The sequence below is a fragment of the Lycium ferocissimum genome, chromosome 4, assembly GCF_029784015.1.
Source record: "Lycium ferocissimum isolate CSIRO_LF1 chromosome 4, AGI_CSIRO_Lferr_CH_V1, whole genome shotgun sequence".
Lineage (NCBI taxonomy): Eukaryota > Viridiplantae > Streptophyta > Magnoliopsida > Solanales > Solanaceae > Lycium > Lycium ferocissimum.
Genome location: NC_081345.1, coordinates 60,162,926 through 60,189,027, shown reverse-complemented (window position 1 = coordinate 60,189,027; position 26,102 = coordinate 60,162,926). Strand labels below are relative to the sequence as shown.

Genomic DNA, 26,102 nt, shown 5'->3' with positions numbered 1-26,102 from the left:
CCCCCTTTTAAAGGGGGGGCCCTTTTTTTTCCCCGATTTTCCTTATTGTTCCGCTTGACTTACTCCTCGTCCAAATCCAAAAAACCTTTGATCCCTATTCCGTTATCAATCGACAAGCACTATACTTATCCCAATGAGAATACTTCTATGGCAATAATGATAACGATGATGTAGAAAAGAGAATATGCTTACATCGGCATGACCAAAATGATTCCATGACCAAGATTTCTAAGTAAAGGATTCAATGTGAATACGAAGGTGACAACCAAGTTCTTGATCCGTATTTCCATCGGGGCTATGACACTATGTTCTACGGATTTCAAGGTCTATGCATTGACGTCTATGATGCCCATGATATCATACTATGTTTTCTCCCAGTACTACTACTCTTCGTTGGTAGTCTCGCCGCGTAATACTCGTCGTCCCTTCGAGGTGAGACCAAGCGATCCCGGTTATTCCATAATACAATCGGAGGTCACCGACCTTACGTCACTCCGATAGACACATGACCTTCCTGGGCTCCCATGCATGCCGTGTATATGATAATGTATCCGATATATGATATTGATGAATGTACATGTATATGTGGGGAATGGGGGTAACTGTGTCCCTCGACCACCGACAGCGATCATCCCGGACGCGGATGCCCTGACGCTGAGATATACGGGGAGAGCCGCACGCGCGTCGTTTATGTGATGTATGATATATATATATATAATGTGATATACTTGGGACACACGTCGAGGGGGTGGGAGAGCCGATGAATTCGGCGTCTGGATCGCGAGTAAAAGTACCGTTTTCCGAAAGGTATCCTTCGTATTCTATGTACAAGAATAAAACACCGTGTTCGTAAAAAAGAAAAGAAAAAGTTAGGCATGCATGGCCTCCGCCCGAGCGGCACTCCCATGTACGAAAGTTACTCCTTTATCCTATAATACGTTATATGTTTTCCGCACGCTATTACTTCTCGCCAAAGGTTACTGATTTGCACACGTGATATGTGCCACATGTACAGATGACCTTCCCCATGATATGTCTCATGTGTACGAATGCTCTTTACACGACGTTTCTACAAAATTTTTTTTACTATGTCGCATCGTTCATGTCTTACATACTCGAGACATTGCTCGTACCGACCCCTCTTCGGCTGCGTTTCATGCCGCGCGGTACACCCGTACGGATCAAGCTTAATAAGATGTTCCAGCGAAGTTGGCAAGCTCCATTTGGCACTGAGCGTAGCCGAGGCAGTACACGTGCCGGATTTACGATTACGGCCAGAGACTTTGCGACGAGTCGTGGGTACCGTGTCAGTCTGCTGGTTTATCCATAGGCCAATGTGTTAGTTTGTATTATGATATAAGTCTTATACGCTATTAAATTCGATTTGCTCGGAAAGCAACAAAGAATATTTTTAGTAAGCTTTGCCGTGTATTTGACTTAGAGGAAAAAATTTACGCATGGAATAAGAGTCAGAGGGTTCGCTCGGCCCTAGGTAAGGGTCGGGTGCCCATCACACCCTAATCAAGATTGGGGTGTGACACCCCCATCCCAGTATATATGCATTAGCCGGACGACAGGATCTTGAGTCCTCCCATGACATAGTCACAGGTATATTATTCGTATTCTCCTATGATGTTTATGTCTTTATTGATCCGGGTTCTACTTTGTCATATATCGCTCCTTATGTTACTAGTCGTATTAGGGTGAAACCTGAGCCAATAAAGCCTTTTGAAATGTCTACTCCTGTTGGTGATCCAGTAATAACTAGACAAGTATGTAGAAATTGTGTGATTGTGGTATGTGATCGTCAGACTATAGCTGATTTGCTTGAGCTGGAAATGTTAGATTTTGATCTTATTATGGGCATGGATTGGCTGGCCTCTTGTTATTCTAATGTGGATTGTAGAACAAAAATGGTCCGATTCTAATTCCCAGGAGAACCAGTGCTTGAATGGAAAGGTAACACAACGTCTCCAAGAGGTAGGTTTATTTCCTATCTCAAAGCGAGGAAGATGATTGCAAAAGGCTATATTTACCATTTAGTCCGGGTTCATGACACCGAAGCAAAGCTGCTGACTCTTCAATCCGTCCCGTTAGTAAATGAGTTTCCGGATGTATTTCCAGACGAACTTCCAGGTCTTTCACCGGAACGGGAGATTGATTTTACTATTGATGTGCTACCGGACACCGAACCCATATCTATTCCTTCTTACAAAATGGATCATTCATAATTGAAAGAGCTAAAAGCACAACTGAAGGATTTGCTCGAGAAGGGATTTATTAGACCCAGTTCATCACCATGGGGAGCACCTGTCTTGTTCGTAAAAAAGAAAGATGGTTCCTTGCGAATGTACATTGACTATAGGCAATTGAACAAGGTGACAATAAGAATAAGTATCCGCTTCGGAGAATTGATGATTTGTTTGATCAATTACAAGGTGCTAAGTGGTTTTCCAAGATAGACCTGAAGTCAGGATATCACCAGGTGAAAGTTAGAGAAGAAGATATCCCGAAAATGACTTTCAGAACCAGATATGGTCATTATGAATTTCGGGTAATGTCATTTGGGTTGACTAACGCCCCGGCAGTATTTATGAATTTGATGAATAATGTATTCAGGCCTTTCCTAGATCTATTTGTAATTGTGTTCATTGATGACATCCTTGTGTACTCTCGATCAGAAGCAGAACATGCAGATCATTTACGTACTGTTCTTGAAATTCTTTGGACTCGAGAATTATATGCCAAGTTTTCAAAATGCGAGTTCTGGTTGAATTATGTAACTTTTCTGGGCCATATTATATCAGCTGACGGCATCCGAGTGGATACTCAGAAAATTGAGGCTGTGAAGACTTGGCCAAGGCCTACAACACCTACAGAGGTCCGTAGCTTTCTGGGATTAGCAAGTTATTATAGAAGATTTGTGGAAAGATTTTCTTCTATTTTAGCACCATTGACAAAGCTAACTAAGAAATCAGCAAAGTTTCAATGGACTGATGCTTGTGAGCGCAGGTTCCAGGAATTGAAAGATAGATTGACTTCAGCCCCAATCCTGATACTTCCAAAAGGATCGAAAGGCGATGTTGTTTATCGTGATGCCTCCGGTGTTGGGTTGGGCTATATATTGATGCAACACGGTAAGGTTATTGCCTATGCTTCCAGGCAGTTGCGGAAACATGAGAAAAATTACCCGACCCATGATCTTGAATTAGTTGTGGTTATTCATGCACTAAAGATATGGAGACATTATTTGTATGGTGCACATGTTGATATTTATACCGATCACGCAGTCTCGGAGACATTTTCAAGCAAAAGGAGTTAAATCTACGGTAGAGGCGATGTTCGAGCTATTGAAACACTATGATGTGAGTATCTTATATCATCCCGGGAAAGCGAATGTGGTAGCCGACGTTCTTAGTCGTAAATCCATGGGCAGTTTATGTGATGTTTAGCCGGAAAAGAAAGAGTTAGTCCGTGAGCTCTACCAGCTAGCTATCCTAGGAGTCCGCTTAATGGACTCGGGCAATGCAAGAGTTACTGGTCATAACCCAGCTATTTAGTCCTTAGATATGAAAGTGAAAAAGCGCCAATATGAAGATCCCAAGTTGAGTCACTACAGAGATGCACTTCCCCAGAAGGAAAAGTCACCATTTGAGATTTTTGTAGATGGGATTCTCAGGTATCAAAGCAGGCTATGTGTTCCAGATGTTGCAGGATTACACCACCAGATTCTGGAAGAAGCTCATTACTCCCGTTATTCTGTTCATCCAGGAGCGACAAAGATGTACCATGATCTTAAGTCAATGTATTAGTGGGATGGCATGAAGAAAGGCATAGCAGAATTTGTAGCTCAGTGTCCAAATTGCCAACAAGTGAAAATCGAGCATAAAAAGCCAGGAGGATTATTGCAGGCTATGAAAATTCCAACCTTGAAATGGGAGGTGATCAACATGGATTTTATTGTAGGTTTGCCCTGTTCTCGGCGTAAGTATGACTCCATATGGGTGATTGTTGACAGACTCACGAAGTCAGCTCATTTCCTACCAGTCAGAACTACATACTCAGTAGAAGATTATGCAAAGCTGTACCTTAAAGAGATAGTGCGACTTCATGGTGTTCCAGTATCCATTATCACAGATAGAGGGGAAAAATTTACAGCTAATTTCTGGAAGTCCTTTCAAGAAGGTTTGGAAACTCAAGCAAGACTCAGCACAACATTTCACCCACAGACGAATGGACAAGCTGAACGCACTATTCAGACCTTGGAGGATATGTTACGGGCATGTGTATTAGATTTCGGAGGTAATTGGGATGATCATTTACCACTTATTGAATTTGCATATAATAATAGCTATCATTCCAGTATCCAGATGGCCTCGTACGAAACTATATATGAAAGGAAGTGTAGATCGCCAATTGGATGGTTTGAAGTAGGAGAGACACAACTAATAGGCCCAGAATTAATCCAACAAGCGGTGGAAAAGATTAAGCTTATCCGAGACCGGTTGTTGACAGCCTAGAGTCGCCAGAAATCTTTACGGCAGACAATCATCGACGAAACTTGGAATTCCCAGTCAATGATTGGGTATTCCTGAAAGTGTTGCTAATGAAAGGTGTAATGAGATTCGACAAGAAGGCTAAGCTTAGTCCCCGGTATATTGGACCTTATAAGATTGTGCGTAAAGTAGGCCAAGTGGCTTATGAATTAGATCTACCTTCAGGATTTGAATCAGTCCATCCAGTTTTTCATGTGTCGATGCTCCGTAAGTGTGTTGGAGATCCTTCCAGAATCATGCCTGTAGATGATGTTCAAGTTACTGAGAAATTGGCTTATGAAGAAATACCCATTGCTATACTAGATAGGCAAGTGCGGAAACTCAGAACCAATGATGTAGCCTCAGTTAAGGTCCTGTGAAGAAACAATAATAGAGAGGAGATGACTTGGGAAGCATAAAAAGATATGAAGTCCAGATATCCGCATTTGTTTTCACCCTCAGAAGAGGCTCAGGACCAGACGCCATTGTCCTCAGGTATGTAATGTTTCCTTTGATGCTTTCTTGGTCGTGTGTGGCCATGTTTTCTGTTGTTGTTGTTGTAGCCCTATGAGGCAATATATTTTGGGTTGCTATGAAAGGATGGTAGTGCCATATTACAGGGGAAACTCTGGCAAAATTTTTGTAAAATCCCCGAGAACTTAACATTCGAGGACGAATGTTCCTAGGGGGGTAGAATGTTACACCTCAGACATTTCGTGTTGTTATGGTGTGAATAGACTAATGCAAACTTAAGATGAACATGAAGTCCATATGAACTTAAGGAGGGTATTTGGTAGCTTAAAGGTGTATACTACAAGATTTTTGAAGTATTACAAATCGAAGAAATTAAGTTCGTGAAGGAAGTGAAGCATAAGTTGTGTTTGTGAAGGTTTAACGATTATCGAGGTAACGATTGTTTAGTAATGTCTTGAGGAGAAGACATAGGGCTCTTAGATGGTTAATGAAGTGTTACATAAGTGCCAAGAAGGTTCCATAAGGACTTGAGATTGAACGAATCAACGAGAATAATTTCAAAAAAGTTGTGTTATAGGACCACTTATACGGTCCGTATAAGGGTCCGTATAACCTTTCACGAGAAGGCCAATCCCTGGTGGTATTATACGGTCACTTATACGGACCGTGTAAAATTATACGGACCGTATAAGTGTCCGTATAATTCAATTTCCGGGATCACTTTTTATATATTTTTTATATATATATATATATATATATATGACCCATGATCATTTAATTCATTTCCCACATTCTCCACAACTCTTGAAAGCTACACCATATCCACACAAATCCAAGAGAAATCAAGGATTAATTACCAAGAATTAAGAGAATCAAGTGAAGGAAGACTCACTAGGGTTTGTAAAAGTCAAGATTCCCTTTGGTATTGAAGTTAGGGTTTCTCTCAAGTGAAGTATATCCATCCAAAGTTCATCCTTACATGATCAAAGGTGAGTTTTACATCTATTTCATGATATTAAGAGTATTTGGTTGTTGAATCACTTGAGTGAAGGAAGGAAGAAGAGTATGAGGCTCAAACATGGATTTAATGATATTCTTAAATAGTAACTTGACTTGAGTCATAATACCTGGTATTCCATGAGTATAATTTTGTTGTGTATGATAATAATGATGTTGAAGAAGTATTATATGTAGATGAACACGGTGTTGTGTCGTATTTATGGTTATGAATGACTTTGAAAAGGAGTTTTGAGGACTGAACAATGTTTAACTTGAAAAAGTCTATTGATTATGGTATTATGGGTATTGCTATTGATATTTGGCAGCTGTTTATTAAATGGAGAAAATTGTCGAAACAAAGGAAATCTTTGCCCAATTTTCATTAGATCTTAGTCACTTTAGTTTAGACTTAAGGGTGTTTTAAATGATCTAATTTTGTACGAATTCTCTTAAATGTAGAATTGTGAGCTTGGAAGGAGAACGCTTAGTCATTAAGGAGACTTATAAAGGTATGTTAAGGCTAGTCCCTTTCTTTCAAAGGCATGACTTCTATATTATGAGTTCCTTTCTATGTTTCCATGACCTTCTTACATCCCAAAAGTTGAAAGTTAAAGGTTCTTAAGAGCTTCTTATGAGAAAGAGAAAAGATGTGTTCTATGATACGGATAATGATGATGATTTTATTTGTAGAGATTCTAAAGCTTATGAATTGATTCTATTATGCGTTTCATGATCTTATTTCATAATTTCCTTGACGTTATTCATTGTTGGCCATCTCACCTTATGATACTAGTTCCTTCAAGGTAAGACCTGGCGATGATGTTTGATCCATAATATAATCGAAGGTCACCGACCTTATGTCACTCCGATAGAATTGTAGCTTTTAATTGGGCTCTCATGCATGCTTATTTTTATGTATGGTTACACCGTGCCTAGTTGGCTGGGCAATCACCACTAGTGGATGGTGTGAGATGATTACCCCGGACGCGGAGGGCCCAGATACGGGCTAATGATGATATATGAGACAGACAATTTACTTATGTACATCTATCTATATATATATATGATATGATTTTTCTTTTAAGAGTAAAAGTTAGCATGCATGATTCCGCCTTAAAAGGCGACCATTTACAGGCTATCTCTTCATCTTATGCTCTCTTATTTCTTGATTATGTTGTTATACATGCCTTCTATACTCAGTACAATGTTCGTACTGACATCCTTTCTTTTAATGACGCTGCGTTCATGCCCGCAGGTAGACAGGGAGACGACACAGACGCTTAGGAGCTTTATCAGCAGATATACAGGAGCACTCCACTACTCCGGAGTTGCCGCATATTGGTCTATTCTTTTGTGTACATAGTTGGGGCATGGCGGGGTCCTGTCCCATCCTTATAATTTTAGTACTCCAGTTAGAGGCTTGTAGATACATATGTGTGGGTAGTAGATGTTATGCGATCTTTTGGTGTATATGTTCTATTTGTCATTTTGTAGCCTCGTGGGCTTATGTACATATATGTTTTGAGAGATATTCGAAGATCATTTCATGATAAGCTTGTGTTGGGAATGGTGTATGTTCAGGTTGAGTTTGATGATAAGTCTGAAAGGTGGTGCTCGGTGGGCTAGCTCCGGGTACCCGTCATAGCCCTCTAGTTGGGTCGTGACAGTAACCAAGCTTATCTCTACACTTAATTGGAAAAAAATCCTTGTAAATAGGTATAAAATTTTAGGTCCTGCTATCCTCTATAAACTGAATTTCAATAAGTTCCTTACCAGCAGCAATAGAGAATGGAGAGTTTGTGCTATCCTCTATAAACTGAATTTCAATAAAGTTCCTTGCCAGCAGCAATAGAGAATGGAGAGTTTGTTCATGTACGAATAGTACACCTGAATGGGAAGCCTTGAGTGCTCACATTGAAGCAAGATTCGCACTACTGGCCAACATGGGAACTCAGGTTTGATCCTAAAACTGCAATATGACGACACAAAGTAATCAAATCATTGGATTCTGGTGTTATGTGGACTGTTTCAGCTGATTGTTCGAAGCATTTACCAAATCTGTAGTCAGTACATTGTGGGTATTTGAAGTTTTCATGTGTCACTGTACGAGAATCATAATGAACTGAAGGTACATCGATTTGATGCCTATATATTGTTACAAATTATCTGATCATTTTATCAACAAAAGCAAAATTGCAGAAAATTTTTAGTAACATAAAAGTCATAGGCTTGGTACCTTTAATATAGGCGCTAGACAGCCTGATTTAATAAAGTTCAAATCAAGAAAACGAAGTACACTAAATCTGACGGGATTTCTCCAAAAAAAAAAAAAAATCTTCTGATAAGAGATTTTATTTTATCATATAAGATCTGATTCTACTCTAAAAGTTTCACAAATAGATACTAGTAAATGTTAGATTTCAATCATCAATGCGTATGTTGTATTAACGAACCTGCTATGAAACTAGAATTTTTTTCCCTACAAATGTGTATATCCCCGTATGGTATTCGGGATTTACAATTCAAGAAAAGTTAAGACCCCATAATCCTACCATAGTCCAGCAATGGGAGTTCCTACCTGTAATCCTCATTTTCAATTGTTATCTTAATAATAGGAGTGGAGCAATGACTGCAATGGTAAGGTTGCAGTAGGGGAGTCTAATTATGGAAATAACGACAGTTTGATCAATATATATATATATATATATATATATATATATATATATATAAATAGATGATTAATCGGAGAAAGCATACGAGGTACATTAATTATACCTTGAATAAACCAGAAGAGATTAGTGAATCAACATCAGTAAATAAGCATATTTTTAGGATTATAGGTCCTCTGTCCATTACAGATATCATTGTAGCACAAAGAAATAATGCTTTCGCTTTTTTCTTTGGGAAAAGCTCCAAGACATAGGACACACATGCACCTCTAACACTGTGACCTCCCAAAATTTTAATCGCTAGATGCTAGTTCGCTGGAGATATTAGTTCGCTATTTGGAATGTTTGGTCTTAAATCTATCTTTGGGCTTTCTTAGAATAAACCTAATTTCTCTTTGTGCTTTGCTAGTGATAATAAGTGATGTCCTTTAATAAATAATTTGGTATTCGGGATATTGCGAATACCAAATGGGACTAATGTCTCGTATCGAATTCGAATCCGAATATTATAATTCTGAAATTTTACTCCCAAATACCGAATTACCGAAATGCGTTGTTTGGTACGGTAATTCTTTTACGGTAATTTGTGCCCAGTCCTACGCATAAGCTAGCAGGAAATAAAAAGATACACAAAGACAAGGTAGAGTCTTAAGAAGGGCTGTGAGACTGTTTAACCTTAAAACGGAGAACAATTAAATTTATGCGTGATGCCAAATATATGTGCCTAAATTCAATTCAAGATTAGATGGCGAGATATATCAATAAATGAACAAAGAAGCAGATCTGACCAACTATTAAGTGTGTCTGGCCTCGGGTATAGAAACCGAGGTCAATACCCTTTGTTACGAACTTACACGAAGTATAATAAAAATTAACTTAAGAACAGATGGGAATGGATTTAATAGGATTCTTATGATTGTTGATGTAAACTATTTCTCTCCACGCTATTGCCCACCCCTTTTATGAATGATAACCTCCTCTTTATATAGTAGAGGAGTTTCAACCCTAGTACAATTATAAATAAAGCAAATAAATTTGGTGAAAGCTGTATTGCCGAGATCGACGCCGAAATATCCGGTTGAGGGCGGATATTTCAGTCTCCCGCTGATGGCAGTCAATCGTCCTTCCTTTATCGCCTCATCCCGGCCCCAACTCGAAGCCTCGTTCTTGGTGAGACGGTCGTACCGTGACCGAGCATGACCATAATAACGAGAAACCGAGCATGCCTGTATCCTCGGTTTTACCCATATACAGATAGTCCCCCCATTTCCCGAGGTACAATTACTGACGGCGGGGAATGGACCCAAATAAACTGAGCAGCCGCCTCCAATTACCTAGGACGGGACCTTTAAGTCAAATCTCACTCTGCCCGATACTAGGTCATTATTACCCAGCCGCCAAAATCTTTTTGGGGAATCCTCCTTGTATCAGAATCCTTGATACGCTACAAGATCTCTCAAATCTCTTTCTATATAAAGCCCATGTCTTCTTTCTTTTCCATGCATCTGCACTTCTTCAAATCTCACTTTGTTCCACCTCAAAATCAACTGATATTCCTGCATTGAGCCCATAATACTCTTCGTATCTTCAATCTTCTTGTTCCGGGGTGTGAATACTTTTAGTTAAGGAGGACCTTCCACGATCATGGCTTACGTACCGTTATTGACTCAGGGTGAAGATCAGCATTCGTTCATGCCATCAGCTGGAGCCGCTGGCTCTGATAGGGAGTTAGAATCTATTGCTGCTGGTATTGTTCTGTTGGGTTTTATTTATACGAACGACTGGGGAGTCCTTCGTCATCTCGACCCGGTGGAAGATTTCGAATCTTGTATCGGTGATAGCGCCATTACTACGGTCAGGGAAGATTGCCATCTAGGCGCAGACGTCGACCTCCTCCCCGTTAGGGAGGGTGTGAAAATAAATCATCACGTTGCCAGTTACTCGTTATCATACACTTTTTCTTTTTCCATAGGGTTCACCCTCCCTGTTCATAGAATAATCGAGGACTTCTGCCATCGATATCGAGTATGTATCAGGCAGATCACCCCGCAAATTTGGAGGCTCGTGTTCTGTATTGAGAAGTTGGCCAATACAGCCGGAGTCGCTTTTACCCTCGATCATTTACTTTATTTATATATACCTCGGGTGATCCGAGGGGGAATTATTCAGTTGCTTCCCAGGGGAAGCCGAAGCCTAGTCGACCCCGAAGACGGTTATGATCGAGGATGGCTTCACCAGTTCGTGATGATACGCACGGTTCAACTTCACCGTCCATCATCTGTCGATTTTTTCGAAGTGTGGAACCCTTCGCCGGATCCGGTCGAGCCCCCGCTTGAAACTGTTATTTTTGAATGGGTGATTGCCCTTCTCCGGGCTTCTCGTAGCTTAGGTCGTTCTTGGAGAAGAGTGGCGCCTGAAGGGTGGAAAGGCAAAGACCATGGTAACTTCTTAATCTGATTGTTTCGACCCCCATTTCCCTGTATTATATCCTAACTCAATACCTTTGGTTTCCAGGACTTCGAACGAGGAAGGCTTCCAAAGAAAACTCTGTTGCTGAGGACGCAGTTCGGGGAAGAATGACACCCGCTCCATCGAGGCCACCTAGTCGCAGGGAGGCCGAAAGTTTTCTCGTTGTGCATTCGGGAGTTAGATCTCGAGTTCGAACTCGCCATATTATGGGGACCCGTCGGGAAATGCCTTCGGGTGAAACTACACTAGTGATCATGCTCGATGAGGAAGATTCATCAGGAGTGGATATCCCCGGGTCATCCACCTCTGGTGCAAGTCACGGGGACATCTAATTGGTATCACCCGTCATTGCCGCATCCCGTGGATAGACTCGGGAGATCTCATCTTCCGACTTGTTAGGTTGAGTAAGGGTGTAATGCCTACTTTTGTTTTCCAATTCGGTCGTAGAGTAGGGTTTCTTCTGCTTTTTCTGATGTACTAATGTATCCGGCATAGTCGGAATTTTATGAAATGGAAAAAATCTTTAATGGAATTTTGCAAATTGGTTGTTGTTGGACTTCATTGAGCATTCCATGTGTATTTTTTTTACCCAAACCTTCGTATATGCCCTTTTTATATTCGATCAGTAATCACTTATTTCATAATCCGAAAAAACCCGACATGTTTTGCTACCGGCCAACGTGATCGAGCATCTTGTTATTAAACTCGGCCATGACTGGTTCGAAACCACATCCTTTGCGAAATATTCGGAAGCTTTACTCGATCATGGAGGTGTTCGTACGAGGTTCCGATCTAGGTCTCTTCGGAAGGTCGACCCGTTTAAGCACGATCTGTTGGTTGAGTGGACGCCCCGGTTCCTTCTCGCATACGCTTCCCATGATTAGATAGGATCAAGGTCACATCCATCACATCCGTCTGATATCGACACGTATCGAAGCCCCGTTGGCTCTGAAGACGGTTGCGGAAGGTAAAATGTCTCGGTCCAATTCTATAAATGCAAGTTTTCCCCTTTTTTTTTCCCTTTCCGACTTTTACCAAAGGGAAATTTACCTTCGTGTGCTCTGGATACGTTGATCTTCATATCTTCAAACCTTCATACCTTCATATCTTCTTCTTAATTTCTTGTTCAATTTTCAAATCTTCATTCAAAACCTTCTTATCTTTATAATTTCAAAATGATGAGCAAATCCTCAAAGGCTAAGGCGGTGAGACGTCTTCGGTTCCTAAACCAGAGCCACTGCTGACTAACTTCGTTCCTCAAGACTATTCGACCATTCGGGACTTCAAAGACGAGAAGCCTTCTCAACAGGGGTATCGAGGCATCGAAATATCAGCCTATTTGTGCACGATACCCCCGAATAAAATCGAGCAAGTCAAGGAAGATTTTGGGTGGAAAGGTAAGGAGGTCGTTATTCCCGACCAGGATGAAGCCATATCGACCTACGTAGAAGGGTACTTAAGTGTTTATACTTACCCTTTCACATTCAGCACACTCGACCCTGTGGTGGTCAATTTCTGCAAGCGATACGAGATTACCCTCGGCCAAATTCACCCGACATTTTTGGAGGATCGTTGTGCTCCTCTGTTATTTTGCTACAAACGTGAACATTCCGTTCACGGTGCACCACCTACTTCGGCTGTATAGCCCCCGTGTCTTCAGAGGGGGAATGGTAAAACTCTCAAAACGAGCTGAAAAAGCGCCCTTCTCTGATCTGGAATAGAGACCGAGGCTGGCTGGGCAGTTTGTTCAAATCAGGACAGCGAATCTGATTCCCGCTGACAAATTGCCATTTCCCGAGAAATGAAACCCAAACCGTAAGTAACTTCATGTTGATGTGATTCGGCCGCGTGCCTGCACCTATACTGAACCTTTTACTTGTTCGTGTGTATACGCTCGCTTATCCGAACCCTTGGTGCGGTGCCTAACCTCGACCAGTGGATTGGGAAAATCTGTTCCCAACTACTTACGCCGAACGCGGCATTTGTCCCGTTCCGTTGGGAGGCCGGGACCCACGGCAGTCTTTCCCTTAGAGCATCGTCCTTTTCCTCTATGCAATACGCCACGTTAGTTAGGTAATGACTGTTCTTCTTTTTGCTTCACAGGTTTGTCGATGGCCACCAGAATTCGGGGCCACATGCCGAGGCCTCACCGACGAGCGAGGATATCGAAGCTCCCGATCAGGGAGACCTAGTTGAAAGGAGAAAAAAAAATCCTTCGAATCACCTCGAGCTCCTTCCCAGGCTAGGAAAAGATCGAGGGTCGTTATTCGAGAGACCTCGTCGGAAGATATCTCGGCCCGTGTTTTGTATGCTGAGGTTGTTGGTCAATTATTGGACCATTCTGACGAAGATGATCAGGCGTTGGATGGGCATCGTCTTATTGACGAGCTCCTCGAGCATGATTTGACCGGTTCTGTTGCAATTACTCCACCGTTGGTGGAAAGCTCAAGTCGAATTCCGGCTGGGTCGAGTGGTATCTCGAGGTCGACGGATGCAGGGATCATCGGGTCGAAGGTCGGGGCCTCCGATCATACTTCTACTCGAAGTACTGAAAAACTGCCAGCCGCAGCCGCTGGATCGAAGGCAACTTCATCGGTATTAGGCCCTAAGGTACCTACTATTCCGCCTTTGTACGGTATTGGTTCTGTCCTTCCGATACAAACTTTGGCCTCATCTGAAATGATAATTTGCATACAGGATTCTCCGCCTCCATTGGTGGATATTCCTACCGATGAGGAAAAAGCCAAAGGCAAGGTGACCGAGCAGAGGGTAGCCGGTCATGAGGGTTACGAGATACCCGCTCCGGGCATGTCGGGTTTTGAGCATTTGTCTATCCCCGTGGTCGATCGTTTCTGTCACACCCCGACCTTACTAGGGTGTGATGGGCACCCGACCCTCCTCAGAGTCGAGCGAACCCTTAGACGTTCGCGTTACTAAAACCTGTCAATTCGAAATTTTTTAAGAAACATGAAACTTTTCAAACAATAATCATTATCCGAAAATGCATACTCTTTTAACATTTACAAATCATTCGCACTTCCCGACGGGTCGTCGCAAAGTCTCTAACATATGCTAAAACCATGACACGAACACTTTGACTCGGCAACACTCCGAACTGAGGTGGAGCTCGCCAATCCCGCGGAAACAACTCCTAGCAAAGTCTTCTCTTCGTCTGGGTGTACCTGCGTGGCATGAAAACGCAGCCCCCCGAAGAAGGAGGGTCAGTACGGGATATGTACTGAGTATGTAAAGCGATTACGTATAACAATCACCGCTCAATTTAGAAGAAAAGAAATCACAATCAAGCTCATTACTGCGGACCCCTCGCCGGAGGAAAATATAAACGTATACATGGGGTCCTAGAACAACCCTTAAGTAAATAATACAAATGAACACACATTTCTTAAGCAAAGGATGCAACCTAACCCGTGTGTCGCCTCCGACATACCAATGAAATAGTCCCTTCGGACGGCCGCTTCCGGCGCAATAATAATGATGATAATAATAATAATAATAATAATAATAATAATAATAATAATAATAATAGTAATAATAATAATAGTAATCCCCTTCGGGTGTGCCGGTCCAGCATACGTCTATCCTGGCCCCATCGGACATGCTGGCCCCGACGTAAAATGATGGCCCCTTCGGGCATGCCGGTCCGACATACGTCTATCCTGGCCCCATCGACATGTCGGCCCCGGCATCCTAGCCCTTCGGGCATGCCACTCGTGACATACGGCTATCCTGGCCCCATCGGGCATGCCACTCGTGACATACTACTAATCCTAGCCCCTTCGGGCATAATGATAATAATAATGAGATATCGCACCCCCTTCGGAGTGGTTTTGAAAAGTTTAAATAATAAAATCTCACACCCCCATCGGAGTGGTTTTGTACGCACCCCCTTCGGAGTGGTTTTAGAAAAGCCTTAGAAAATAATATATCACACCCCCTTCGGAGTGGTTTTAAGAAAGCTTTAGAAAATAATATATCACACCCCCTTCGGAGTGGTTTTAGAAAAGTTTATAAAATATCACACTCCCTTCGGAGTGGTTTTGAAAAGTTTATAAAATATCACTTAATGGAGCCATTTATGGTAGTTTCAAGACAATTCGATTACATTCTGCAAGTTACGGACGTTTGAGCATTTTTCCAACAAGATATAAGCATTCTAGTTCAATCGCCGAATGAATAGTGCTCAATTTCGTAATCGAATTTCGATGAACAGAATAACCCCCGAGGCTCAAATTCAAGCCTAGTATACCTAGGACATGCCAAAAGAAGGAGAGGGATAGCTTCACATACCTTGGTCGTTCCTTACGCTCGTCCAATCTTGACTCCCGTTTCACCAAAAATCTGCAAATGGTCACTCTTACCAGTTACTATTCATGAGACTTAGGAATTCTATTCTTCGCCAATACTTGTTTCTTAAAAATTTTCGAATTGACAGGTTTTAGTAACGCGAACGTCTAAGGGTTCGCTCGACTCTGAGGAGGGTCGGGTGCCCATCACACCCTAGTAAGGTCGGGGTGTGACAGTTTCGGGGTTAATACCATCCCAAAGTTGGAGAAGCGGTTTTCTGCCCCTAGTTTCGACCCGAATCGGAAGAGGCTAATAACCTTCAAGGTGCCGGCCGACATGAACATGCTGTCGGGGCCGGTCGGGGTGGCCAGCTATTTATACCCTCTGGTGTCCCAGGAGGACCGTCGAAAAATGGACGAAGTCAGCGAATCATGCCTTTTTAACGAGGCCCAGCAGGCATTGAACCGGGTAAGTTTTGTTCTTGTGTTTCTTTCATCTAGTTTTAACTTCATGTCTCATTTTACAATCATTCCTCTTTCTCTCTTAGGCCTCCGTGCTTAATCATGCCTGCTTTCACCGGCTTAGGCATGAAGTGGGCTGACTCAAAAAGGAGCTTAAAATAAAAAGTCAGGAGGTGGACGAGCTCATGGATCTATACGAGCAAAAATTGCAATACATCTCGTCTCTCCCTGACCTTTCTATCCTGAAGTCGGACTTAGCGATGGCTCGAAACGAGGCTGCTGAGGCTAAGCGGGAGCACGATCAGCTGGCAGAGAAGGTAAGGGCTTTCAAAGCTTTTAATAAATCTTTAACGGCTGATGCTAACGCCCTTCCTTCTCAGGCCCGGGCTTATGTTAGCCAGATCGATCAACTTCGGGCAGAGCTGGATGGGATCAAGCCCGAGTTTAATGCTCTCCACGAAATGACCATCGGTGCTGTGGCCGAACGTGATGTTCTCCGGGAGCAACTTCGGGCGTCGGTGGAACAAATGAATGGCCTTAGCTCATCACTTGCTGCGGCCGAAGCGGAACGGGATCGATTGAACCGGGTCATCACCGATCTGCAAACTGAGCATGGAAAGGCTCTTGACCAGATCTCGGGTTACGACGATATGTTAGAGCAGTACAAGGCCGATGTGACTGCTGCCGAAAAGGCCAGTAATCTTCGAGCTGAGTACGAGCGGTGCTTATCCCGAAGGAAAACCCTCGAAGAAGTTCAAGCCACTGGTGTGGACTTATCAGATCTGATCAACGAAGCCAAGAAGCTTGAAGCAGAAGCAAAGGCTGTGTTTGACCCCGAGAATTCGGATATCGATCTCGAGTCAGCCGATGAAGAGGCCGAGGGGTCGGATGAAGATTAAGTTCGGGGCCTTGTGTCCCTTCTTTTGTTTTTACACCTTTGTTTTGAGGCCACTATTCCGAGCCTTTGTAAATCTACTTTATATATGAATGAATCAAAATTTGTATTTGATATTTGCAAAGTACTCCTCGTTTCAATGTTTGCTCGGTTTATGCCTTCATTATAATTTGCCATATTGTTTCGGCCAGGATAAACTTCAAATGGTAACGGCTCGTGATTGGGTTTTAGTCCGTGTTGACGTTAGTCGTTGCTTTATTCATAATTTGCAAGACAAACCCGATCACGACATTTTTGCATTTTTAGACCGTGGTCTTTAACTGTTTAAGGTTGCAGCTTTCGAGCTTGCATATGTTTTTTAGACCGTAGTCTTTAACTGTTTACGCTATAGTTTAGACCGTAGTCTTTAACTGTTACGACATAGTTTTTCGGTATTTGGTAACATTGGATCCTTTTGATCGAAGTAAGTTTTTTATTGAAAAATCGGCCAGAGATGCATTCGTAATTGTTGCCACAACAAGAACAAACTAAGTGGACACGATTCAATCGATCGTTTGGTCCTTACATCTGATCCTATCGTTCAGGCCTTGACTTTTACGTAGTTATCACTTAACTCATGGTAACTCATAGTCTAATAGTCCCCTAGTATTCGAGTCCGAAGTATGAGGGCTCGGGTACTATTAGCCCGGTATGTGTGCAGTCCCCGGTCTCCGGTATTTGATCGGTATGCTCTATGTGTGTAGCATCTTTGTTCGGCGCTGCCTCATCAAAAACCTTGCCGAAAACCCACTTCGAGACAAAACGGTCGAAGGGAAAAAGAGTGCAGCACGTGCTTTCAGTCCTAAGTCCATGACTTCCGAGTATCCGCTGTGTTGTTTCGTTGTCCCTCGGGCTGTATCCCTGCATGGTTAGATCGAGAGAGAAGAAAGCAAAAGAAAAGTTATTCGTACCTTTAACAGTAATATCGTTTTAGGTGTGCTACATTCCAATTATTTTTCAGCTGTTGTCCGTCTTCATTCTCGAGCTGATAAAAACCTTTTTTGGTTATTCCAGTGACTCGGTACGGTTCTTTCCAATTCGGGGCTAGTTTCCCTTCGTGAGGGTTCTTCGTATGTAGTGTGACCTTCCTCAGTACCAAGTCCCCAATCTGAAAATGCCTGAGGTTGGTCCTCCGATTATAATACCTTTGCATCCTCTGTTTTTGTGCGGCTATCCGGTTATGAGCAGGCTCCCTTCTTTCGTCCACGAGATTCAGAGTGACGGACATTGCTTCATGGTTCGAGTTCTCAGTGGCATAACGGAATCTTAAGCTTGGCTCACCAACCTCGACGGGTATCAGGGCTTCAGCTCCGTATACAAGGGAAAATGGAGTCTCCCCGGTACTTGATCTTACCGTTGTGCGATTGGCCCATAAAACCTCGGGCAGAACCTCCTTCCATCGGTGCTTAAAACTGGCCAGTCTCTTCTTTAAATTCTGCAGTATGATTTTATTGGTAGACTCAGCCTGACCATTCGCGCTCGGATGATACGGGGTTGATAAGATTTTCTTGATTTTGTATTCTTCGAAAAACTTGCTGACCTTGCTACCTATGAAGCGCTCCGTTATCACACGCGATCTCCGCGGGTACCCCGAATCGACGATTATATGGTCGTAAATGCAATCAATGACCTCTTTTTTCCCTGACTTTCTCGAGTGCTTGTGCTTCGACCCATTTAGAGAAATAATCGGTCATAAGTAAAATAAATTGCGTCTTACCTGGGGCCCATGGCAAAGGTCCCACTATATCCATGCCCTATTTCCTGAATGGCCATGGGGAGAGGAACGGATAGAGCTCTTCCCCGGATTGATGTATTGACGGGGCGTGCCTTTGGCATTCGTTACATTTTTGAACGAAGGTTTTGGCGTCCTCCTCCATCTCGTTCCAGTAGTATCCTGCTCTGATCAGCTTGCGGACCAATGAATCGGCTCCCAAATGGTTTCCACAAGTGCCCTCGTGAAGTTCCCTCAGAACATAGTCGGTTTCCCCTGGTCTGAGGCATCTCGCTAAGGGGCTATGGAATGACCTTTGGTACAACTGGTCATCGACCAAACAAAATCTAGCCGCCTTGGTTCGGAGGGCCCTTGATTCCTTGGCATCGGATGGTTGCTTTCCTGTTTGGAGATAGTCTATGTATTTGTTCCTCCAATCCCAAGTGAGGCTGGTCGAGTTTATCTCGGCGTGGCCGGTCTCTATGACTGATTTTGTCAACTGTACCACAGCTCCGGAGGCGAACCCTTCTGATTCGACCGAGGATCCCAGATTTGCCAGGGCATCCGCTTCATTATTTTGATCCCGGGGTACGTGTTCCAAAGTCCACTCTTTGAACCGGCGAAGGACAACCTGTAATTTTTCTTGATATCTCCGCATTCTCTCATCTTTGATTTCAAAGGTTCCGTTCGTTTGGTTGACCACCAAGAGAGAATCGCACTTGGCCTCTATGATCTTGGCTCCGAAGCTTTTAGCCAGTTCTAAACCTGCAATCATAACCTCATACTCGACTTCGTTGTTAGTTAAATCAGCCGATCTAATAGATTGTCTTATTATGTCACCTGAGGGAGGTTTGAGAACGATCCCTAACCCGGACCCTTTTACATTAGATGCACCATCCATGTAAAGGGTCCAAACTCCAGTGCTAGTCCCCGAGGCAAGAAGCATCTCCTTGTCGACCTCGGGGATCATGGCCGGTGCAAAATCGGCCACGAAATCCGCCAATATTTGGGATTTGATTGCAGTTCGGGGTTTGTATTCAATATCATACCCGCTAATCTCCACAGCCCACTTTGCTAGTCGGCCTGAGAGTTCGGGTTTATGCATGACGTTCCTTAGGGGGTACGACGTTACGACACATATGGGATAACACTGAAAGTAAGGTTTTAATTTTCTAGATGCACTTAATAAAGCCAAAGCGAGTTTTTCCAGATGTGGGTACCTGGTTTCGGCGTCACCGAGGGTTCTACTTACATAGTAAACCGGGTATTGCGTACCTTTCTCCTCTCGAACCAGGACACCGCTCACCGCTATCTCGGACACCGCCAGGTATAGATACCGCTGCTCGTTCGCTTTTGGTGTGTGGAGTAGAGGTGGGATTAATAAGTATCTTTTGTTTTTACGCCAAGGCCGTCTGACATTCGGGGGTTCATGCAAAGTCAGTCTTTTTCTTGAGTAATGAGAAGAAACGGTGACTCTTGTCCGAGGATCTGGAGATGAATCGGCTCAGGGCAGCTATCCGTCCCGTTAATCTCTGTACCCCTTTAATGTCGTTTATCACGGTGATATCTTCGATTGCCTTTATTTGATCTGGGTTGATTTCGATTCCCCGATTTGATACCATGAATTCGATAAACTTGCTCGATCCGACTCCGAAGGCACATTTTTCTGGGTTCAGCTTCATGTTGTACTTTCTTAATATCTTTGAAAGTTTCCTGCAAAAATTTTAAATGGTCCTCTGCTCGCAGGGACTTAACGACCATGTCATCTATATAAACTTCCATGGATCTCCCTATTTGGTGTTTAAACATTCGGTTGACTAAACGCTGATAGGTGGCACTGGCATTTTTTTAAGCCGAAAGGCACTACATTATAACAATATGTGCCAAACCTCGTTATAAAAGAGGTTTTTTATCGATCCTCCGGGTCCATTTGTATTTGGTTGTACCCGAAATATGCCTCGAGGAAACAGCGTGTCGTGACCCGAGGTAGCGTCGATCATGCGATCGATGCTGGGCAAAGAAAATGAATCCTTCGGGCAGGCTTTGTTTAAATCTTTATAATCTACGCACATTCTAAACTTATTCCCCTTTTTAGGCACTACTACAACGTTAGCTAACCAATATGGGTACTTTATCTCTCGAATAGACCCTATATTAAGGAGCTTGGTTACCTCGTCCTTGACGAATGCATTTTCACCTAGGGTTGTGGCCTTCGCTTTTGTTTGACCGAGGGAAAACTTGGATCCAAGCTCAACTTATGTGTCGTCACGTCCGGTGGAATACTTGTCATGTCTAAATGGGACCAAGCAAAGCAATCTGAGTTAATTTTAAGAAATTCAATAAATTCTTTCCTGAGCTCGGGGGTTAACCCAGCGCCCAGGTATACCTTCTTTTCCGGTAGATGGACGAACAGTGTGACTTTCTCGAGTTCTTCAATGGTGGACTTAGTGGCATCAGAATCATCGGGCACCACAAATGTTCTCGGTATTCTGAATTTTAACTTTTCGTCTAGTGTGTCTCCATTCCGATCTTTCGAAGATTCCGGGATCGGGATCTGTGATTGCTATTTGACATTCTTCCCTTCACTCCGATCTGGCGCCTTTATAGTCTTAACAGATTCTTCAACCGCGAACATTTCTTTTGCGGCCTGCTGTTCACCACAGACGGTTTTGATACCTTCTAGAGTCGAGAATTTCAATACCTGATGCATAGTCGAGGGAACCGCTCTTGCGAGGTGAATCCACGGTCTGCCCAGCAATGCATTGTATCCCATATCTCCCTTTGTCACATAAAATTTCATCTGCTGCGTAGATCCTGCCATACTGATCGGTATAGTGATCTCACCCTTTGTCGTTTTGCATGCTATGTTGAATCCATTGAGGACCCGTATGGCCAGCACGATCTGATCTAGTAGTCCCAGCTGTTCGATGACTCTCCATCGGATGATATTAGCCAAGCTACCTAGATCAATCAACACACGTTTAATTCTAAACTTATTGACAAGGACAAATATTACCAGTGCGTCATTATGCGGCTGGGCGATGCCTTCCATGTCCTCATCATCGAACGTGATGGGGCCATCGGGGTCATCATTTTGGATACGCTTTTCCCTCGTTATGGAAATTTTTGTGCGCTTCATAACCGGCCCAATGGGAACGTCAGTTCCTCCCATGATCATGTGTATCACCTGCTGAGGCTCTTCCGGCCTATCCTGCTTGTTGGAATCCAGGTTTTTAAAATGGGTTTTTGCTCGTTCACTTAGGAATTCTCGAAGATGTCCCAAATTGAACAGACGGGCGACCTCCTCTCTCAGCTGTCGACAATCCTCGGTTCGATGGCCGTGAGTATGATGATACTTACAAATAAAACTTTTATCCCGGTTCTACGGGTCAGATTGGATTGGCCTCGGATGCCTTGTTTCTTTTCGGATAACGGCTGCCACTATGGTTGCTACATCGACGCAAAAGTTGTACTCGGATAACCTTGGAGTTTCTCTGTTTCCCAGAGCTCTATCGACAACATTTCTCTTTACCAAGCCACGGCTATTTTGGCCTCGATCATTCCTTCGATCGTTTCTCCTATCATTCTTGCCTGATTCGCTGTTACGCCCGTTCCTTCTTCGATCTACCGGGTAAGGCTGGTATCTGTCATATGACGATCTGCAATCTCGATCTATCACTCTCCTCGAGCGATCACCTCCTTTACCGGAATGCCATGATACTGAAGCGGTCCTCAGAATCTTATCATGTTCAACCCTGATCTTCGACTGATACCTGTTGTGTACATCAGCCAGGCGATTGCCGGGTATTCTATCAAGTTTTATTTTAGTTCCATAGATGTGATTGAGCTCCTCGAGTTGAGCCCTTGGGTGAAAGCCTGAACGGCCCAATCGTCAGTAACTGGAGGTAAGTCCATGCGCTCCATTTGAAATCGAGCCACAAACTCGCGAAGGGTCTGGTCATCTTGTTGCTTAACGTTGAATAAGTTCGATTTTCGAGTTTCGACCTTGATGGCCCCGGTATGGGCCTTAACGAAAGCATCAGCGAGCATGGCAAACGAATCAATCGAGTTCTCGGGCAAGTTATGATACCAAATCATAGCCCCTTTTGATAGAGTTTCCTCAAATTTCTTAAGTAGCACTGATTCCCTTTCATCATCGGCGAGATCATTGCCCTTAATGGCGCACATATACGCAGTCACATGCTCATTTGGGTCCGTTGTCCCATCGTAATTCGGGATATCGGGCATGCGAAATCTCTTAGGGATTTTCATCGGTGCCGCGCTCGGCGGAAACGGCATTTGAACAAACTTTTTCGAATCCGGTCCCTTCAACACTGGTGGGGCCCCCGGAATCTGATCGACCCTTGAGTTGTAGTTCTGTCGTTCGCCTCTATCTTCTTTTCACCGGACTCGACCTGTTTGGTCAATTCTTCGAGCATTCTTATCAATTCGATACTTTGTCCGGGGTGGTTCTCGTTACCCCGTGGGGTATGTCTTTCCTCAGTATCCTGGGTCTGATCTGATGGGGCAATATCGGGTGCCTGACCCCGATTTTGTAATTGTGCTATGATCTCTTGATGGGCCTGCAACTGAGCCATAGCCATGTCTAACTGATTTTGGAGCTGTTGCAGCATGACCCCGTTATTCTCGTCGGTCGGTACGTTGACCACCGAAGATCCGACCTGAACAGGATTAACGGAGGGCGCGTTGTTATTTGGTACGCCCCCGTCGTCATTCTCATGATTGCTTGGTTCCACTTGGAAGTTGACCGAATGGGAATCCGACATTTCCGGTATACCTGAAATCAAACCTTAAAAAACAAGTGTAAAATATCGAGCGTGTCCAGAATGTTTTATTGAACCGCCACTACTATCTAGGGCCCCACGGTGGGCGCCAAAGTGTTTAACCTTAAAACGGAGAACAATTAAATTTATGCGTAATGCCAAAGATATGTGGCTAAATTCAATTCAAGATTAGATGGCGAGATATATCAATAAATGAACAGAAAAGCAGATCTGACCAACTGTTAAGTGCATCTGGCCTCCGGTATAGAAATCGAGGTCGATACCCTTTGTTATGAACTTACACGAAGTATAATAAAAATGAACTTAAGAACAGATGAGAATGGATTTAATAGGATTCTTATGATTGTTGATATAAACTATTTCCCTCCTTGCTATTACCCACCCCTTTCATGAATGATAACCTCCTCTTTATATAGTAGAGGAGTTTCAAACCTAGTACAATTCTAAATAAAGCAAGTAAATCTGGTGACAGCTGTATTGCCGAGATCGACGCCAGTTAAGGATGGATATTTCGGTCTCCCGCTGATGGCAGTTAATCGCCCTTCCTTCATCACCTCATCCCAGCCCGAACTCGAAGCCTCGTTCCCGGTGAGACGGTCGTACTATGATCGAGCATGACCATCATAACGGGAAACCGAGCGTGCCTATATCCTCGGTTTTACCCGTATACAAAGATGAACTAGATTTTGGGAGGACATACAAGATGATAGAAGAGGATAAAGTTGTAGTTCTCTCCTCCATTATGAACTCGTCTCTTTCTCTAAATTTTCAGAGTCTTTCTTTGAAATAGGAAATTATAATTGGAGGAAAGGGACAAGGTAAAACAACCATCCAAACTAAAGTTATTTAGTTTAGAGAACTCTAAAGAAAATTGGTATAGACCAATAAGATTTCAAAATTTTCATAAAAGAGCATAGATTGGTAATGTCATGAACTAAAGTACACACTGCATAGTTTTCTCTCTTTCAACACTACAATGAATTTCTTGCTAAGATAGGTACTACATATCATTTAATTTAATTAACAGCTAATGACCCATATCTGACTTTCCAAATCATCAAAACCATATAAAAAGAAACAATACTTGCTATAGGATAAGAGTAACAGAGATCAAAGAAACACCCTCTACTCATGCATGATGGAAAAAAGAAATAAGAGTAGAGAAATACCTGACAGAATCAAAAATCACTGAGGTAGAAGCTAGAGCTTAACACACAGAGCGTCAAAGTTCATGGCTTGTTGCTATAAATCGAAGTGGTCTATCAATTGATATCCCATCCATAATATTGTAGCTAAATTCCTCAGCTAGTAGCCTAGTATACAAAATCAACTGTCAGATAATTCAAAATTATCACTTGCTTCGTTGTCTTTGACATTACAAAAGAAACAAATCAGATTTCCATCATAAAATATAAATGCACAAATATTTGAGGCTTGATGAAGAGCATCACTTAAGTTCGATAAGGTCTCAACTCAAAGTAACTTAAAAAAAATCATGACTTTGCAAGTTAATCCAAAGGTAAAGGAAAATTTACATCTATAAGAGAATTTCGTAACTGAAATTTCACCTGAAATACATTGAAGGAACAATTTGTTCTTCTCCAGTTTGTTCACAAAGTAAGGTCATAGCTAGTGTATTATTTAAGTTGTAGCAGTACTAACAAATAACTAAGTAAACGAACATGGATTCCTACAAAACATATGATGGAGTAGCTAGACAAATCACATCATTTACACAAAGCCTAAATCTATCACCTGAAAACCTCAGAATAACTAACTAATTAGGTACCAACAGAAACCGAAACATCAATTACAAAGCTAAAAATCATAATTAAAGCCATCCAATTGAGCATGATCAAGGAAGAGATATAATTAACCTAGTAATAACAGGGTAGGAAAAGAATGACATTTTTCAGACCAACCCAAAAGAATGGCACACACAATCATTCTCAACAAGTAAAAGATGGACATAGAACGAAGAGGACTTCACAAAATCATTCCACTAAATGGCACATATATATAGCATTATATGCATCTAAATCCCTAAATATATATTTTCTACTGTAGATGTAACCAAATACACATGAACCCATCAATGTTCTATCACAAATTCACTGATAATCAGAAAATAGATTGAAGACAAAGCAATCATACAGCGCAAACACAGCACTTAACATACTCAAATTAAAAGAGAAAGGAAGGACCTCACTGGCGTGGAAATGATGAAAAATAGCTTTAAAAAATTACTGAGCATTGACAGTCTCCGGGAAATTAATTTTGGTATGCAAGATAGGATCTCGGGCAGTTATAGGGCACACGGTCAAGTATACACACCGGAGAACATGGATAGGTCAGAAAATCACATTTCGCTTATAGAAACCAAGTTTGCTGGTGATGGGTTTTCCGCTAGGTCCAGAAACAACGAAAGGGTACAACCATGGAGACTAAGTTTGTTGGTAATGGGTTTTTTGGCAGACACGATGATAAGGACTAAGACTTGAGAAAATATAAGATAGAGACATTGAGATGAAGAGAATAGAGGGAAGCCCTACCAAAAGGACTGCCGGTGATGGGTCTGAACAGACTTCTACGTTTCTCAAATGAAATTAGGTTTGGGCATTTTGAGGGATGGAGGGTTTATGTTTTTGAGAGAACGATTTTGTAGTTTCTTACTTTATTATTCATTCTTTTTAGGAGTTAAATAAATTTTATGTGGTGTTCAATCTGGATCATTTAGAGT

The 26,102-nt window shown here is 42.6% G+C and overlaps 1 long non-coding RNA gene across 2 annotated transcripts; it reads right to left on the bottom strand.

Moving 5' to 3' along the window:
- Positions 1-7,761: 7,761 nt before the first annotated feature.
- LOC132053580 (uncharacterized) lies at positions 7,762-25,879 on the bottom strand. 2 transcript variants are annotated; one of them, XR_009414152.1, is made up of 3 exons: positions 25,567-25,879; positions 24,532-24,675; positions 7,762-7,977 (listed from the first exon to the last, which is right to left on the bottom strand). It is a non-coding gene; the product is annotated as an uncharacterized LOC132053580 (long non-coding RNA). The 2 variants fall into 2 exon arrangements; XR_009414153.1 differs by having other exon boundaries at positions 25,610-25,879.
- Between the last annotated feature and the right edge of the window lie 223 nt (positions 25,880-26,102).